This window comes from Chelonia mydas, chromosome 1 (genome assembly GCF_015237465.2).
Source record: "Chelonia mydas isolate rCheMyd1 chromosome 1, rCheMyd1.pri.v2, whole genome shotgun sequence".
NCBI classification, from domain to species: Eukaryota; Metazoa; Chordata; order Testudines; family Cheloniidae; genus Chelonia; species Chelonia mydas.
This window is the reverse complement of record NC_057849.1, coordinates 262,609,224-262,622,847: the sequence shown is the minus strand read 5'-3', so window position 1 is coordinate 262,622,847 and position 13,624 is coordinate 262,609,224. Positions and strand designations below refer to the sequence as shown.

Here is a 13,624-nt window from a genome sequence, read left to right as displayed (position 1 = left end):
ATTGAGCAGCCAGGGACCCTGGGCTGCTGCAGGATTAAAGAATGTGCTTACTGGTGTCTTCAGCCAATCAGGAGCTCAGGATCATTACTGACTCAGCTGAGGGCAAAGAGGTGGGTCTGGGTTCAGCTGTGGATCCCTGTCCATTGTTGACCTTTCTTTTAGGACAACCTGTGGATATGATGTTTTGGACCTGTATTAATTCTGGCTTCCTCAGAATATCTGAGCTTTCCCTCTCCCCGCCATGTGGTGTTACTAACACCTAATCAATCTCTTTGAAATTATTCTAATCCATTTCATGGTATGGCAAAAATCCATCCTTGACAATTTTTTAAAGGATATTAAAATCTAAAATAATTTTTAATTGCAAAATATGTCCATTTGGGGAGTATTCAGATTTACATTTCACATTTGGGTCCATATAGAACCCAAGATCCAGCCCCCAGTGTGAACTATACCGTGCAGTAGGATTAGGAGCAATTTCCCCTGCCGGTGGAATACTTAAATGCACCTGACTTAAATCCACAGATTGGGTAGGCTCTCAATTTTTTTAATAAACTCCATAAAGGTGCAAATTTCCTCAAGTCTTTCTGTAGTAGGATACACACCATATGCACCAAAGTATTTAATCCAACAATAATTTTAATTGATGAAACTTTTACATATACATGCCACATAGATCTGCTACTATGTAGGTCCAATAATATGTTGAAAACCGTACTGATTTTCACAAGGCTAATTGTGAACAAAATCCCAGCAACAAAATCCCTGTTTTTAAATCTTTAGTATGCTTTCCTTTTTAGGGTAAAATAAAATAAATCTTTGAAGAGGTGGCAATTTTCAGTGCTTCTCCTGTATACATAATAGATCATGGCTAGCAGATTTTGGGTTAACAATACTAGAAGGTAGGGGCAAATTAAGTCTCAAACTTTTATTCTGTGTTTTTTGTTTGTTTGTTTATTTGTCCTGACTTTAGTATGACTGCAGAGACATAGAAGCTAGTGTATCTGAAAGGCAATGTGAAGACCTCATATTGGGTACCTTTCATGCTTTATCCTTTGAAGGGAAGCCACAGCACATGCAGTCAATTTATTTGTGTAGGTGAAAATAAAGCCTCACTGGGGTTAAGAAGCAGATTACCCTATGAGTGGTCTTGTATAAGCAGTGGAATGTGAGGTTTGCCTCAATGTTCTGCTGTCAGTGCTTTGGTCAACTGTCATGCTGACACAGCTCAAGCTCTTCTGATTGGTTGTTTGCAATGACTGATTAAGAATATTGATGCGGTCTCTCGGTTCCTTTCCACTTGGAAGAGAATTCTGTTTTCCCCACCCCCAGGCCACCTCTAGGATGCAAGTAATTGTGAGACTATGAAGATGAAAACAGAGCAGCCTGAGTGACTGAGGAAATACAACAGTCTGTTTTAACGGCAGAGCTATGTAGCAGTTTTCTTCCGACTTCTTAACATAGATTATACAGCACAAACTGCTTATAGGTTTTGGAAGGCTGTGAGAGGACTTACTGGTTGTATACTAGTATTTTATGTATATCATCACACTATCTTGCCTGTGTCTGGACAGCTGCGGTCGGAGCTTCATTTGGATGTCTTTCTATTGAAGATACATAAAAAGGATCCTTAATCTGATTCTCTTTGGATCTTTCTATTTTGATGGTAAGTGCCAGCATGTATTGGCTGAGCATAGCTTCTTTGCTGCAGTGCTCTCTCCCTCTCTCCCTCCCCTTCTATTCTCAGCTAAGCCCAGTGACCTTCATTCAGTATCTAATGCTCATTTTCATCTGCTTCATGTTGCAGTGTTTTTAGCCAACTGAAATAAAACTTTTTCTTTATTTTTCTCCTGTAAGCCCGAGCTTTTAAATACCAGTTGAAATCTGAGTCCTATCTCTTTGTCCTTGAAACAGGAGGCATGGGAACGTGTTCATGGTTGTGAGCGGCAGCAGTGTTACAGGCATTCGGTGTAACTGAATGAAATTACAGATTTGATAAAGGTTACTCATGCATACAGGTCTGCACCACAATACTGGAAGGACAAAAAAGCCTGCACTTGACTAGCCATCTAGAAAACTCTGTAATTCTTCAGCTTTAAGTGTGGTGCACACGTGTGGATTGTGCCAATGATTGCTATCCTCACCATAGTTAAGGAAGGTTCTGTCCGTATTTCCAGTATAAACCCTTCTCTTCAGGCATCTGCAAGTTGGACGGTAAAATTCACTCTGAGCTGACCTCTAAAAACCTACCCTGAGTGGGCTGGGGGGGAACTGATTGAATGACCTACCAGGTCTTTCCTTCTGTAATCTGTGTGATTCTAAATTCTTCACCTTTGAAAGTGCTTTTATAACGCTTCAGAGGAAAAAATGCCTTTAAGTTACAGTAACAGAAACCATTCGCTTGCTTCATCCATGCTTCATGCTATGTTAACAAGTCTGATTTTAAAAACAAAAAATAGGAAGGTTGTTATTTAGTCCGTAACGGAAAGTATGTCCTGGAGGTATTTGTTTCTAAAAAGAGGTTGAGCCATTGAGGATTAAAATGACGACAGCACAATGGCAAACTGGTATCTTTTTTAAAGAATATTTTTACAGCATATTTGGTAGCAGGAAGCCATAGTATGCAAATATTTCTTATGACTAAATGTATTTCATATTGTGACTCCATAGTGTGGATTATCTATGTATGTCCATTGTACAGTGTAAGAATAATAAACACTTCGCTAAATCATCAGGGGTCCGCTGATGGGGTAGGATACAACACTACAGTTCAAGCTTGTTACGGGCTGATGTAAATCCTTGCACAGCTACCTACAAGCAAGGCAACATGCAGATATGCTGCACCCCTTTTGTTCACTGAGGCAGGATAAGGGCAGAGTTTCTTTTAACTCGGAATTTTCTCTTATCAGGGTAGGCTAGAGAGATGCTGCTGCCTGGAAATCAGTTTTCATTGTTGAATGTATAATAAATTATGGATTCCTTAATAAAGAAATCTTTTGTTAGTGATGTAGCCTGTGATCTAGAGTACGTGTTTTATTTGCTTAACTGTAGATGTTTATCTTTCTCCTCCAAAGTGAGTGAAGACTTTAAATATTGCCATATAACCACCTGAATCTCTTTCCAACACTTTGGGCCCAATCCGGCCTTTACTGATAGGAGGAGGCAGGGCTTGCTGTTTGCGCAGTAATTGCAGGCGGTGCTAGATGCTATGGTGATGGGGCCATATACATACCTGTATGTGTGGGTAGCTGCACTGTGTGGTGGGGCACATACTGCTTCTCCTCTGAAACAGAGCAGCGTGCGCCAACATTTAGCATGTGTTGGAGAGGACACCACACGCTCCAGACTATTGAGGTCTGGGTAGGCTCCCTAACATGCAGACCCAGACATCTTGAGAGGATGATGCACTGGTTGGTGCAATACCGTTTCCTGTCTCCCTCCCTAGTGTGCTGTTGAGTGCTGGAGTTCTGCTGAGTCCTAGGTTTGGGATCCTGCCCTGCTGCTGTATCTGTGGGAGGTAAAGATGTCTGTTATCTTTCTCTATTAAGACACCTGTGCAGTACAGAGAAAGGTTTCATCCTTTCAGAATGTTTTAGCAAAGTGCTTCTAAAGTGCTTGGGTGCTGCATGGTACCAAAAACATTCTGTGCTTTCAAATGCATGGGGATTATTGTGTTTTTTGATGTGGGTAATAGAGGCTATTTGGATTATTTTCTTTCTATTTTATTAATTTCTGGTGACTGTAATTAAAATGTAGAAGTAACTTCGTGTTTTTGAAACCAGCAGGAGTCTTCCTAATGCACACATGAAACTATCAACTCCAGTGCATTACTTTTGACAGAGTAGATTCAGATCGCTGTTGACATACAGTATTGGCTGAATATAACATAATTCTGTGTGTGTGTGTGTGTGTGTGTGTGTGTGTGTGTATGTAAAACTATATCCACACATACTGTTTTGTTCCCTGTAATATTTTTGTAAATTTTATTTAAAATATATACAAAATGCTTGCACAAGTCTGGGTAACTGATTCAAGGCAGCTGAATTTGAGAACTTTTAAAGATTAGAGTTAAAAAATAACACATTATACTGTACATACTTTAAAAAAGATGATTACAAAACCACATTTTTTCCCGCTCCCCAAAACAACGTCTCCTCTCAGCAAACAGCTAACCAGACCTTCTCTCAAAAATGACACATACATTTGAAAAATGAATTTCTTGCAAAAGTTATTTTTGATTATTTCTTAAAAACTAGACACAAAACCATGTCTTACCAGTGCAATGACAAATAGCTGAAAAGCCAAAACTACATCAGGATATGTGTTCCCACTTACCTTTTTCTAAAAAGTTTTCCATGTTGGGGAGAGGGAGAAGAAATTATCAAATTTACTTTATCATAACTTAGCTCCTCAATATTCAGAGCTGAATCTTGCAATAGAATGTGCTAGTGTGGACCCTTATGTCTATGCTCTGTCCCACTTAAATCAACAAACTGTGCGTCTCTGTCGATAGTCTGTGTTAGCTAATCCCACTGCAGGATCGGGGTGTAAAACGTAATGATGGAAAAAATATGGGGGCTAAGGATGAGGGGGAAATTGCTAAAATAACATTGTCTTCAAAAGTATAAATGCTTTTTAATTCTCATAAAGCTCTGAAGAAATGCTCTGATTTGGGGCTGCGCACACAGTACTTCCCTGTCTCACAGCATGGTGTCATGTTAATTCCTTTGCAGAGTGTCTGAAGTCTGCATAGAAAACAGCTGCAGGGGAAAAAAGAATAAAAGGAAAAAGCCCTGTTCCTTAGTGAGCTAAAAACACCCATTGGTCTGATGAAGTCTCTGCATTATTTTTTCTGTATATATTTAATGTGCATTCTTCATCTTGATTTGGCCATGGGAGCAGGTTCTTTAAAGGTTTATACTCACCTAAGACTATACAGATACTCAATCCTACACATTTATAGCAAATATTTAACATACAGAAGAACTACATTTACAAATAGCTCACTTGATTTCCATGTAGCTTTTTCCGTTTTCTTGCTATGTATTTCATCACATCCTTTTCAGCTGCAAATATATTGTCTTTTCTTTTTCTGTTATACACAGTGCTGTCTTTTCTCTCCTGTGAAACATAAACTCCAAATGTTTCAGTATTATAAATGACGTAAAAATTACCCTATCTTATGATCCTGTCCTGTAGCGGACATTCAGACACTTTAAACTACTCTCCCATAATTTATTAGGCAAACCTGATCATAGACCAAATTCAGGTCTCAGTTACACCCCTGTAAATCTGGAGTGACTCTATTCAAGCCAACGGAGTTACTCCAGATTTATATTGGTGAAACAGAGTAAAATTTGGCCCCATGCCTATTCGGCTATGGCAAATTATTAAAGTAATCTCTTAATCCAGCGTTTCCCAAACTTTTTTGGCCACGGAACACCTGGTATATATTTATGGAACATTTCTAATATTATTTTCTAGTCATTTGGTTTTCAAATAAAAAATGGCACTATTTATGCTCAAATATATTTTATTTTATAAAACAAGCAAAAATACAAATTTAAAATAACTTGAACTAACCATTTCTAACTGGAAAGCGCGTATAAAGCAGTACAAAAATCAGGTGCAAGACCCTTTTTTTAAATTACGATTCTTTCCCGGAACACCGATTCACGCCATGCGGAACACCAGCGTTCCGCGGAATGCAGTTTGGGAAATGCTGTCTTAATCTATAGGTATATTTATTTTGGGTTTTGTGAATATGAAACTCTATGGGAAATTTAAATGGAGTCATTTTCACTTTTAAATTACTGCAGAAATATTTATTCTGTGAGTGGCATATCTCTCTCTTCAAAGTTGAGTCAAGCCAATTTTATTTCAGTGGTAATCCTAGATCAAGAACTTTACATAGTTATCTCATTTACAAGAACGCACAAATCAAGCTGTTTTAAATTAGAAGTCTAAAACTGGGACTTACCAGATAGTTCTTATAACATGAAATGGAAAGGATTCCAATATCACAACACATACCGTCTTCAAGGGTCCTCTCTATAAGACCTACAAGACTTGTGCACCATTAAGTGGTGCATAGGCACATGAATGAATTTTGTCCCAAGAAAACACAGGTAGTGAAAGCTTTTTCATTATGCCTCTCTTCCATGTAAAAGGGCAAATGTAGATATATCTTAAAATATATATGTAGGGTGGTGTTTGGGGGTCGCTGGGCAACTCCCCAAGGCAGGGGCAAAGCTGGCTTCTGCAGGAGAAGGTGGATAGCTAGTGAGAACAGGCTGGAAGCTTAGGGCAGGAACAGGGGCAGGCTGAAAACCGGGGTAGGCCATAACACCATGAGGAAGAGTTTCCAGCCATGTGATGACATTGCACAGACTGGCTTGCTGCTCTTCCTGTGGGATTTAATAGCTGTCCCTGGGGGTCATCTGACCCAGTCCTTGCTCACACCTGCTGATGCACACCTGAAGGATGAGTCATCGCAGGTTCTGCCGAGGGATGAGTCATTGCAAGCTATAGTTGAGGGCTTACCTCATATTACCCCTTCTTCAAGAGCATCTCTCAGTTGTCTTTGGACCAGGCTTGTCAGGACTAGGTTGATGAAATTCATGGACAGCTTGGATGTCAGTAGCCAGTTCCCATCAGCATTCCTCTAGGCCATATCCCTCCCTCCCTCCCAGTCAACCAGGTATAGGACCTTTTTCTGAAAGATCTTGGAATCAAGAATTTGCCTTATGTGATACTCCTCTTGTCTCTGCACCAGGACAAGAGGGGTGATGAGGCTGTTTTCATCTGGGGAGGCAATTGGGTATGTGTTTCATTAAAAGGAAGACATGAAACACAGAGTTCACTTGCATCCTGGGGGGCAATTGGAGACAGAAGGTGACCAGGTTATTTTGTTGAATGACCAAAAAGGGACCAAGGTACCAGCCGTCAAGTTTAGTCAAGTTTTCAGGAGGGATAGGCAGTGTCCGTATGTTGTGTGGACAGCCATATCTTGTCCCCAACAGTAGCTGGAGGGGCAACTCAATGATGGCAGTTGGTGAAGCGCTTATCATCCTCCTTGGCAGCATCCAACTGGGGTTTCAGTTCCTCCTGGACATGGTGGAGGTATTTAGCAAGGTCAGAGGCTGCAGTGATGTGGGAAGTCAATGGTAGGGATGGTTGGAATCAGAGGTGAAAGCCATCGTTGGAAAAGAAAGGACTTTGGTAGGTGAATTTGTGATCAGAGTTGTTACAAGCAAATTCTGCAGAAGGTAAAAGTTGGACCTGTCATCCTGGTGGCGATTAATAAAACAACCGAGATACTGCTCCAAAATGAGATTCACCCATTCCGGTTGTCCATCCGTTTGGGGGGTGATGTGCTGTGGAGAGGTGCAGGTTGATGTTCAAGAGGCGGAATAACTCTTGCCAGAAGTGGCAGACAAATTGCGATCCGTGGTCAGACATGATGTTGGAGGGTAATCTGTGGGGCTTAAAGACAGGATCAAGGAACAAACAGGCTGTCATATGCACTGTGGGGATCTCCAATAGCGCATGAAGTGGGCAGGAGATCAATGACTACTAGTATGGCTGTGTGGTCCTGAAAGTTGGGGAGGTCTACAATGAAGTCCATAAATATGGACTGATAGGGTAGGGAAGGAGTAGGTAGTGGGACCGTGGTGCCCAGAGATTTATTACAGTGGACCTTTGTCCAGCAGCATACCTTGCAAGAGTCAACGTTGGCCCTAACGGAGACATGCAATCTTGGCCAATGGAAATGCCGCAAAATCAATGTTATCATCTTCCACTGCCTGAAGTGGCTGGCTGGAGTGAGTCATGGCATAGTTAGAGAATTGCAAGGTGAGACGGATCTTCTGGGACATAAACACAGTCTCAGAATAATATTACCCCAATGGTCTTGCTGACACTCCCAACAGTTGTGCAAAAGCATGAGTCCCAATTTCATGGCAGACTGTTAGAAAACCAGGTCACAAACCCCAAATTAGTCATGAGTTCTAAACTTAGATTTCACCAACAAACTGCCCCAAGTGCAAACTCTTCAAGCACTTTAATAGCCTCAAATGGAGTCACAGACAGTCTCCTTGGATACTCCAGTCTGTCTTGCCACCCAGACAAGGTGACCCTTACGATCAAGAATCACAGCAATATTCACTTACCTTATGTCAATTGCATCTTAGATCTCACACCAAAGATAACACTTGTAGCCAATCCTATAATAAACTATATGAATATTTACTAAATAGGAAAAGGAAATTAGAGAGTTATTTACAAGGTTAAAGCTAGCAAATATAGAAACACAAATGTGTTAGTCTTAGGTTTTAAAGGGTAATAGAGGCTTCTATAATCAGCAAGCTCTATTTGTCTTTTAGGACCTTAGAGACTAACAAATGTATTAGAGCATAAGCTTTCGTGGGCTACAGCCCACTTCATCGGATGCATAGAATGGAACATATAGTAAGATGTACATACATACAGATAAGTTGGAAGTAAGCTTATGCTGTAATACATTTGTTAGTCTCTAAGGTGCCACAAGTACTCCTGTTCTTTTTACAGATACAGACTAACACGGATGCTACTCTGAAACTTGTCTTTTAGGGTTAACCCTGGCTAAGCAGCTGGGGATCTCTTGGTTTTGTTCAGGAAACTCCTTGCCCATCCCCTACAGTCCCAGCAACAGAGCTGCTTAGTTCTTTTTGTTTTGGGTTTTTATCCCCTTCCCGCCGTGTGCTCTCAACTGCAAACTCAGCTGGTGGGAGGAGTCCACTTGCATGACTCATCTTCACAAGGAAAAGAGCAGAACAATAAGAGTCTTTAGTTCTTTTGCTGATGATTTCTCAATCCAGATGTAGAGAGTTTCGAGGTGTAAAAAACAACCATAGCCTTTGTTTTGGGAGGAGCATACAATTTCTGTAGAAGAGCAGCTCTTCCTACTAATTAATGTCCCTCTCCTGTATGGTGATTTGGTGATTCATACAGTCAGACGCTCACACTACACCTGCCCAAATATTACATTACAATATGGAATACAGATATTACAAGTAAGATTAATGCATGCAGCTCACTAGCTTTTGATAGAGTCCAAACATTTTCTTTTAATTCTAATGTCTATCCCAGAGGCGCGCAAGCTACAGCCCACAGGCCATGTCTGGCTCATCAGACCTTTTAATCCGGCCCTCAAGCTCCCGCCGGGGAGCAGGGTCAGGGGCTTGCTCCTCTCCGCGTGACTCCTAGAAGCAGCGGCATGTCCCCCCTTTGGCTCCTGCACATGGGGGCAGCCAGGGGGCTCTGCGCACTGCCCCCCTACCAAGTGCTGCCCCCGCAGCTCCCATTGGCTGGGAACTGCAGCTAATGGGAGCTGCAGGGGCGGCAACTGTGGACGGGGCAGTGTGCAGAGCTGCCTGGTCATGCCTCCACCTAGGAGCTGGAGAGGGGGACATGTCGCTGCTTCTGGGAGCTGCTTGAGGTAAGTGCCACCTGGAGCCTGCACCCCTAACCTCGTCCCGGGCCCAAACCTCCTGCACCAGCCCTAATCCCCCATCCGCCCTCACAACCCCTCGGTCCCAACCCAGAGCACCCTCATGGAACCCCAAACCCCTCATCCCCAGCCCCCCCCCACCCTAATCCCTTGCCACAGCCCAGAGCTCCCTCCCATACCCTGAATGCCTCATTTTTGGCCCCACCCCAGAGCCCGCACCCCCAGCCAGAGCCCTCACCCCCAATTTCGTGAGCATTCATGGCCCGCCATACAATTTCCATACCCAGATGTGGCCCTGAGGCCAAAAAGTTTGCCCACCCCTGACCTATCCCATAATATTAACCCACAAGTGAGCCAGACAGATTTCAGCTTTGAATCTGTCAGTCTTTAGTTGAGACGGGGGGAACTTGGCATGAATTGGCACCTGATCTGCCAGTGTTATAGTCTTTACCCGCTGCGAGGGACTCCCTTTTGTGCGACAACACGTCTGGCTTGCCATTGCAGCCCCCTGCTATTGTGATAGCACAGCCCCTGGATTGCATAAGCCACCCTGTCTGTCTCCATGATGAAAAACTTGGATGGGTGCATTAACACGGGTGTTGAAGTGAAGGCCACCTTCGGTTATTCAAAGGCCAGTTGGGCCTCCAGTGTCCAGAAAAAGGCAGAGGGCAAACAAGGTGCAGTTTACTTCAGCTGTGACTGGGGCCGGCCCCAGAACTGGACTTGCAAGTGGGGCTGATGGGGGGTGGGGTCTGCTAGTGTTGGGGCACATGCTAGGGTTTCCAACTTTCTAATTTCTGAAAACTGGACACTACAGCAGGAGTGGAACTGGAACCTCCTGCTCCGCCTCTTCCCCCAATGCCCTGCCCCTGCTCCACCTCTTCCCTTGAGGCCCTGCCCCCTGCGCCTCTCCTGCCCTCCCCCTGTAGCTCATTGCTCTCCCCCATCTACCTTCCTCTTCGCTTGATCCTCTCCATCTCCCTCCCCCTCAACTCCCCAAGCTGGGCTTCCTCTGCTCCAGGGCTGGGACAGGAGCTGCAGCCCCTGACACAGAGCCTGCTGCCTGCCCACGAGATGCAGGTAGGAGGCAGTCCCGGCTGAGCAAGGGCTGGTGCTGGTTGATGACCTGGCACCTTTCCTTCCTGTGGTAACTGGATTTTGGTGTCTGTTCAGTACATCTGACTGGACACTGGATAGGTCCCTTTTTGACTGGGCTGTCTGGTCAAAAACTGGATACCTGGCAACCCTAGCACATGTGAGTAGTAGAGGGGGTCTGTCTGGGGACTCTGATCCCCTTGTTATGTTCAGCCATGATCCCTCTATCAAGGCTGAACAAGGTCATTTACTGGTATCGTGGCCAGCCTGAATGTGTGGCGGCACCCTGAAGCAAAGTACAGACAGAGGCCAGTCCAGCACTGGGACTCTCTCTCAGTCTGTGAGGCATCTTTGAGTGGTGTGGATTTTCATGGGCTCTGCTCTGGTACTGGGCAGAATGCATTTTCACGGGGTTGTGGTACTAGGCTGGGGTCCAGTGTAAGTCCTCCTCTTCTCCAGGCATTGCTCAAGCAGCCTGTTGTCTACTGAGATACCGAGCTTGAGGTAGGACGACAACTCAGCAGGGAGGTTGACCTGAGCCAGCTTGTCCTCTGTGGTGGTGCTCAGCCCTGGAGGAAAGTAATAAAACTTTACTGCCTTATTCCAGGCGGTATTGGCAGACAGATGCTGGAGGTGGGCTGCAGAGGCTGAGACAGACTGTGAACTCTGCGTGAGGAAATGCAGGGCGACTTTGGTGGTCTGGGCCTCCTGGGCCATCAAATATGAGCAAGAAGAATTAGATGAATTCTTTGAAATGGTCCAGAAATGAGTCCTCCTGTTTCAGAAGGGGATATCCAGGCCAGCGCTTCTCCTGTTAGTAAACTGATAATCAGCCCCACCTTTGCCTGGTCATTTGAGTACAGGAATAAAGAGGCACATAAAAAGAACCCAATATTCTTTTTCTTTTTTTAAAAAAAAACATGTCATGACTGGAGGATGTATAACTCGTGATTTTAAAATTCTTATGGTTGTCAAGCTATTTTGGGGTTGTAGATGTGCCTTCATTATGTTGTGAAGGCCAAAACTATAACTGGATTCAAAAAAGAATTGGGTAAGTGCCTCCGGATAGGTCCATCAATGGCTGTTACCATAGATGCTCAGGGATGCAACCCTATCCTCTGGGTGTCCCTAAATCTCTGACTGCCAGATGCTAGGACTGGACGACAGGGGATGGATCACTCGATGTTTGCCTGTTCTGTTCATTCCCTCTGAAGCACCTGGCACTGGTCACTGTTGGAAGCAGATGCTTTGGAAAATCCCATTAGGCACATATCTGCATCTTTAGGCACCTAAATACCTTTAAAAAAATGACTCTCATAGATAGACTCATAGATATTAAGGTCAGAAGGGACCATTATGATCATCTAGTCTGACCTCCTGCACAATGCAAACCACAGAATCTTACCCACCCACTCCTGCAATAAACCTCTCGCCTATGTCTGAGCTATTGAAGTCCTCAAATCATGGTTTAAAGACTTCAAGGTGCAGAGAATCGTCCAGCAAGTGACCCATGCCCCATGCTACAGAGGAAGGCGAAAACCCCCCAGGGCCTCTGCCAATCTGCCCTGGAGGAAAATTCCTTCCCAACCCCAAATATGGTAATCAGCTGAACCCTGAGCATGTGGGCAAGATTCACCAGCCAGATACCCAGGAAAGAATTTTCTGTAGTAACTCAGATCCCACCCCATCTAACATCCCATCACAGGCCACTGGGCCTATTTACCATGAATAGTTAAAGATCAATTAATTGCCAAAATCATGTTATCCCATCATACCATCTCCTCCATAAACTTATTGAGTTTAATCTTGAAGCCAGATAGGTCTTTTGCCCCCACTGCTTCCCTTGGAAGGCTATTCCAGAACTTCACTCCTCTGGTGGTTAGAAACCTTCTTCTAATTTCAAGTCTAAACTTCCCGATGGCCAGTTTATATCCATTTGTTCTTGTGTCCACATTGGTACTTAGTTTAAATAATTCCTCTCCCTCTCTGGTATTTATCCCTCTGATATATTTATAGAGAGCAATCATATCTCCCCTCAACCTTCTTTTGGTTAGGCTAAACAAGACAAGCTCCTTGAGTCTCATTTCATAAGACCGGTTTTCCATCCCTCGGATCATCCTAGTAGCCCTTCTCTGTACCTATTCCAGTTTGAATTCATCCTTCTTAAACATGGGAGATCAGAACTGCACACACTATTCCAGATGATGGCTCACCAGTGCCTTGTATAATGGTACTAACACCTCCTTATCTCTACTGGAAATACCTCGCCTGATGCATCCCAAGACCGCATTAGCTTTTTTTCATGGCCATATCACATTGGCAGCTCATAGTCATCCTGTGGTGAACCAATACTCCAAGGTCCTTCTCCTCTTCTGTTACTTCTGATTGCTTATAACTAAAATTTTTGTTATTAATCCCTAAATGCATGACCTTACACTTCTCACTATTAAATTTCATCCTATTATTATTACTCCAGTTTACAAGGTCATCCAGATCCTCCTGTATGATATCCTGGTCCTTCTCTAAATTGGCAGTACCTCCCAGTTTTGTGTCATCCGCAAACTTTACTGTTAGCATACTCCCACTTTTTGTGCCGAAGTCAGTGAGTGACTTGCCCAAGGTCACACAGGAAGTCTGTGGCTGAGTTGAACCCAGGACTGTTAAGTCCCATTCTAGTGCCATATTACCTCAACCATTCTTCCCATCTTGATTGGTCATTCAGGGGAAACACTGACATTTCCTATATATAAAGTGCAGTCAAGTACACAAAGTAAGCTGGAAAAATACCCTCTCATCTCTTAGTCTGTCATTTTAAATATGACTTGTAACAAGTAAAAATTTAAGGCAGAAGTATGGTTTTTAAATTGGTGTCCTTTTAGGTTTACCATGTTATTACAAAATGCAAACAAATATTTAGGATCTGTTTGCTAAGTAACTTTTGATACCATTGCTATCTTCCATTGTTTATTTAAAACTTCCTGTTTGTTTGTCTTTCCGCTGCATGCTATGAAAGGCTATTGAGATTTTCAGACAATCTAA

General features: G+C 43.4%; 1 protein-coding gene across 3 annotated transcripts in view; it reads left to right on the top strand.

Annotated features, from left to right (window-relative positions):
- The first annotated feature begins 1,161 nt into the window (after positions 1–1,161).
- The window catches only part of ANO4 (anoctamin 4), a 279,666-nt gene continuing 267,203 nt past the window's right edge, over positions 1,162–13,624 (top strand). For all 3 annotated transcript variants that reach the window (XM_043545329.1, XM_043545321.1, XM_043545320.1), the window contains exon 1: positions 1,162–1,666. The gene's annotated coding sequence lies outside the window, so the exon portion shown is untranslated. The remainder of the gene's footprint in view (positions 1,667–13,624) is intronic.